The following is a 6239-nucleotide window of genomic DNA, read 5'->3' as shown; positions in this document are numbered from 1 at the left end:
GTAGGTCAAGTAAGTGCAAGGTATGTTGCTTACTGACGACTCTTGTTGCTTTTTGAGGTAGGCCCTTATTGCTATTAATTTCCCTCTGATAAATACTTTTGCTACTTCCCAAATATTTCGGACAATTTTCTTTACATTTTCATTTGTTTTCATGTTTTTTTTTATTTCTTCTTTAATTTTTTGGTTGACTCCTTCATTGTTTACTACAATGTTATTCAATCTTCTTGTAGTTGTGGTCTTTCCAATTTTCTTATTGTTTTTTTCTAGATTTTTAGTGTTATGTTCAGAAAAAATGTATGGTATTATTTCAATAGTTTTGTGCTCACTGGCAGTTTTGCGTGGCCTAATATATGATCTATTCTGGAGAATGTTTCATGTGAAGTTGGAAAGAATGTGTATTTTATTGTTTAGGGTGTAATTTCTGAATATGTCTGCTAAATTCATTTTGTCTAATGTGTCTTTGTTAAGCTACTGTTGATTTTCTGTTTGGATAATCTGTCCATTGATGTATGTAAAGTGTTAAAGTACTCTACTAGTGTTGTATTGCTATTATTTCCTTTGTTTGTTAATCTTTTATATATTTCCATGTTATCATGTTGAGTTCATCAATATTTACAATTGTTATATCTTCTTGTCAGATTGTCCCCTTTATTATTATAGAATGCCTTTCTGTGTCTCTTGATACAGTCTTTATTTTAAACTATAGTTTGCATGATGCAAATATTGTTACCTTGGCTTTCTTTGATATCTTTTTGCATGACAAAATGTTTCCCCTTCCCCTCAATTTCAGTCAGCATGTTTCTTTAGGTTTGAAATGACTTTTTGTAGGCAGCTTATAGATTGTCCATATTTGTTTATCCACTGTGTCACATTATGTCTTCTGGTTGGACCATTTACTTTATTTACATTCACAGAAATTATTGATAGATATGCATTTATTACTAATTTGTTACTTGTTTTATTTGTTTTTGTAGTTTTTTCCTGATCCATTCTACCCTTGTTCTTTTCAAGGTTTGTTGACTTTCTTTAGTAATATACTTGCATTCTTTTCTCTTTATGTTTGCATATTACTGGTTTTTCATTTGTGGATAACATTAGCTTTGTATATACTATCTTCTGCATATGGCAGTCTATATTAAGTTGATGATTACTTAAGTTTGAACCCATTCTTTACTCCTCTCCCTCCCTCCCAAGTTGAAGGTATATGGTGTCATATTTTGTATATTTTTTGTTTTATGAATAATTAGTCCCTTGACTGATTTTATTTTAATAAATGTTTATTCACTTTTGAGAGAGAGAACATGAGCAGGGGAGAGGCAGAGAGAGGGGCGACAGAAGATCCAAATCAGACTGTGCACTGATAGCAGTGAGCCCAATGTGGGGCTTGAACTCACAAATTGCGAGATTATGACCTAACCAAAAGTTGGACACTCAACCAACTAAGCCACCCAGGCATTCCATCTTTTGACTGATTTTAAAAAAACAAAACCTTATTTTAACGTTCCTGTGTTTTTTACTTTTCATATCTCATTTATGACCTTTCCTTTCCACTCAAAGTGTCTCCTTTAATATTTCTTATGGGGTGGCTTAATGGTCATAAACTCATTTGGATTTTGTTTGTATGATAAAGTATTTATCTCTTCTTCTATTCTGAATGATAGTCTTGCTTAATAGAATATTCTTAGCTGCAAATTTTCTCCTTGCAGCACTTTGAATATATTATACCCCTCCTTTCTGTCCTGAAAAGTTTCTGCTGAAAAATCTGCTGATAGCTTTTTGGGGTTTCCCTTGGATACAATTGTCTTGTGTTTTCTTGCTGCTTTTAATTTTTTTTTCCTTTTCACTGTGTTTTTCCATTTTGAATATTATATGTCTTGGTATGGTCCCTTTTTGGCTGATTTTGTTGGGGGATCTCTGTGTCTCCTTCATCTGAATATCTGTTCCTTTACCCTGGTTAGGGAAGTTTTTGGCTAATATTTCTTCAATTTAATTTTGAGCTCCCTTTTCCCTCTCTTCTTTTGCTGAGATCCTTATAATATAAATGCTATTATGCTTGATAGATTCACTGAGTTGCTTAAGACCATTCTCAATTTTCATATTTTTTCCTCTCATTTGTTAAGCTTGGTAATTTTCCATTACTCTTGTTTTCCAGATCACTAATTTTTTTTATGTTTCATCTAGACTTCTGTTTATTACATCAAGTGATTTTTTTAAATTTTATTTATTGCTCTGATTGGTTTGTTTTTATCTCTTCATTAAGAGTCTCACTGGGGCACCTGGGTGGCGCAGTCGGTTAAGCGTCCGACTTCAGCCAGGTCACGATCTCGCGGTCCGTGAGTTCGAGCCCTGCGTCAGGCTCTGGGCTGATGGCCCCGAGCCTGGAGCCTGTTTCCGATTCTGTGTCTCCCTCTCTCTCTGCCCCTCCCCCGTTCATGCTCTGTCTCTCTCTGTCCCAAAAATAAATAAACGTTGAAAAAAAAATTTAAGAGTCTCACTAATGTCCTCCACTTTTTTCTCCAAGTCCACTGAGTATCTTCATGATCATTACTTTAAATTCTTTATCTATTTCACCCATGTCTCTTGCTGTGGTTTAGTCCTGAAAGATCATAGAAACAATGGAAATAATCAGTGAGAGTAAGAGCTGATTCTTCCAAAAATATAAGCTAGACTAAGAAAAAAAGAGAAAACCCTAAAATATGGGAAATGAAAGAGGACACATTATAACTGATTTTATAGAAATATATATAATCATAAGAGATACCACGAACAATTGTATGCCAGCAAAGTACATAACATAGAAGACATAAATCCACTTCTAGAAATACACAACCTACCAAATCTGAATCAGGAAGAAATAAAAAATCTGAACAGACTAATAAGTAAATTTTTTTACAAGAAGTAGGAGTTGCTGGTGGCCATGAATAAGGAGGGGCAGTGTCAAGTTTCTTATGAGTACAGAGTCAACAATTTGTCCAAGGACCATGATTAGAGTTTTATTTGATTCCACAGCTCTCTGAAATGAGCTGCTCTAGCCACCATGTCTTCAGATTCATTGATAATAAACGTAGTAAACTTCACTTCTTGAAAATGTGGATCTCCTGGCAGCCAGGGAGCTTGAACTTGACCTGTATAGGACCTCAGTCTCATGCTCCTTGTTCTACATCTTCCTGTAGATGGACACGGTGACATGGTTAATGTGGACCTTCACCACTGTGCCCTAGGGATTTCCAAAAGTACCCTGCATATCTGTCTATAGCCAGTCAGCCCCAGCACAGGACATTTTGTTGATACAGATGATGTGGAAGGGGTAGAGAGCTACACTGGGATATGAAAAACATCTTTCCCACAACTTTTCACAATGTACTTGCTGCAAACAAATGCAGGCAGCCTCCAGGGCTTCATAGGACAGTTGCACATATTCATCTAACACCCTGTGGTCACATAGTGGGAACTCATTGGGAACTTTTGCCTTCTTCTGCCCCAGGTCAAAAATGCAGAAATTAGTATAAGGGACACCTCTACAGAAGTGAGACTTTGGATACGGCTTGTTCTTATAATATTGATAATACCGGGTAGGGCAGAAACCCATGGCAACACCAGGATCTTCAGTGGTGCACCAAGGAAAAGAGCAAGAGATTTAATCAGGAATCAATTCACAAAACTCCATGGACAGATGGCTTTATTAGAGACTTCTATCAAACATTTAAAGTAGAATTTGTACCATTCCTCCCCCAAATCTTCCAAAATACAAAGAAGGAGGGAATACTTCCAAATACATTATAAGAAGACAACATTACTTTGAAACCAAACCCAGATAATGATATAACAAGAAAAAGAAAACTAACAAACATATACATCTGATGAATATAGTGCAAAAGTTCTAAGCACAATATTAGCAAACCAAATTCAAGAATACATTAAAAGTATTGTAATCCATGACCAAGTAGTATTTATCCCTAGGATATAAGGATGATGCAATATATAAAATTCAATAAATGTAATACACCACATCAATATAATGAAAGATAAAAGTCACCTGCACATCTCAATAGATCCAGAAAAAAACATTTGAAAAAATACATAACATTTTGTGTAGAAATCCTTAGCAGATCAGGTATGGAAGGAACATAACACAAAAAAGACAATATACACCAAACCTACAGCTACATTATACTCAATTGATAAAAATTGAAAGCATTTCTTGTAAGACCAGGAACAAGATAAGGGTTCCCACTTTTACTGCTCTTATTCAATGTAACATTGGGAGACTAACTAGAGCAATATGGCATGAAAAAGAAATAAAATTATCGAAATCAGAAAGGAAAAAGTAAAACTGTTTCTAGTTTCTGATGACATGATCTAGTATAGATAAAACCTGAAGGATTAACCAAAAAATGGAATTAATGACTTCAATAAAGTGATAAAATACAATATTAACATAAAAAATTCATTGCAATTATTTTCACTAATGATGAAGCATCTCAAAAAAATAAAATAAAAGTATCCTGATCACAATATTCTCGAAAACAATAAAATGTTTAAGAATAAATTTAACTAGTGGAATGAGAGATGTACAATGAAAACTACAATACTTTGTGGGGCTCCTGAGTGGCTGAGTTGGTTAAGTGTCTGACTCTTGATTTCAGTTTAGACCATGATCAAGCTCTGTATTGGGCTCTGTGCTTAGCTCTCTTGGGATTCTCTGTCTTCCTCTTTCTCTGCCCCTCCCTTACTTTCACTCTCTGGCTCTCAAAAAATCAAAACAAAACAAAACAAAACTACAGTGTTTTGCTTAAAGAAATTGAAGAAGACACAAGCAAATGGAAATACATCTCATATTCACACACTAGAGTAAATATTGTTAAAATTACCATACTACACAAAGCCACCTACAGACTCAAGAAAATTTCCATCAAAATAACCAAAGATTTTCTTCACAGAAGTAGAAGAAACAATTCTAATATGTATGTTGAACCACAAAAGACCATAAATAATCAAGGCAACCTTGAGAAAAAAAAGAACAAAATCAGAGACGTCATACTTCCTGATTTCAAAGTATGCTACAAAGTCATAATGATAATAAAAATCAAAAATAATTAAATAAATGGAAAAATATTTCATTCTTATGGATAGAAAGACTAAAGACTACCAATAATTCAGTTCTTCCCACTTAATATATATATTATAGAGAGAGGGAGGCTCATTCAAAAGATTTTGCACAGGTAAAATATCCAGTATAGCCAACACAATATTGAAAGAAAAAGAACAAACTTACTTGCTTTCTAGACTTACTATAAAGCTGAAGTAATAAAGACAGTGTGGTATTAGCAAAAGAGTAGACAAATAGATCAATGGAATAGAATAGAGAACCCGGAAAGAGACCATTATATGTATTATCACCTGATCTTTGACAGAGGAGCAAAGACAATTCAATGAAACGAACATAATCTCCTACAAACAAATATGGGTAAAACAATAAGACCTCCAGTTGACATCCACATGCAAAGTAATAATGACAATAATAATAATAACAATCCTGTGAAGATTCTTTGCCCTTCACAAAAATTAACCCCAAATGGATCATAGCAGTAAATCTAAAATATAAAATTGGAAAAACTTCTGGAAGATAACATAGGAGAAAACTTTATGGTCTTGGGTATAGCAATGACCTTTTAGATACAACACCAAAGGCACAATCCATTATAGAGACATAAGTAATAATTGATAATCTGGACTTCATTAAAATTAAAACTTCTGTACAAAAGATAATATCAAAAGAATTAGAATACAGACCACAGATTGAAAGAATATACTTGCAAAGACATGTCTAATAAAGGACACCATGTACCATGATTTGTCTTCCTATTACCCAGTGTAGAGGGGGCAAGAATCTTTCTGGGTCCCTTGGAATGTGGTGGTAGATTCCACTCCTTGCATAGAGGCACTTTTGTTCCTAAATGGATGCTGAATTTTAATTGTTAAAAAAGAGACACATTATGATGCCATGATACTAACATAATTGGAAAACAACCACAAACTTAGTGAATTTTGTGGTTACTTTGTATCACTAACAATCATAAAAATATATTTTCATACAATTATCTTCTTGTAAAGTAAATTACAATATATGTAAGATATCACAATCTTATTTTGTCAAACTCAGAGAGTCTTTGATTGTGCTCTCTATCCCTGTAAATTATTGTTACCACCTTTAATCATTAGTCATTTCCTTGTTTGGA

The 6239-nt window shown here is 33.9% G+C and overlaps 1 pseudogene; it reads right to left on the bottom strand.

Moving 5' to 3' along the window:
* Window positions 1-3143: 3143 nt before the first annotated feature.
* Window positions 3144-3589, bottom strand: LOC101082287 (annotated as a pseudogene).
* Between the last annotated feature and the right edge of the window lie 2650 nt (window positions 3590-6239).

This window comes from Felis catus, chromosome A1 (genome assembly GCF_018350175.1).
Source record: "Felis catus isolate Fca126 chromosome A1, F.catus_Fca126_mat1.0, whole genome shotgun sequence".
NCBI classification, from domain to species: Eukaryota; Metazoa; Chordata; class Mammalia; order Carnivora; family Felidae; genus Felis; species Felis catus.
Note: the sequence above shows the minus strand (reverse complement) of the source record. Positions and strands in the feature narration are given on the sequence as shown.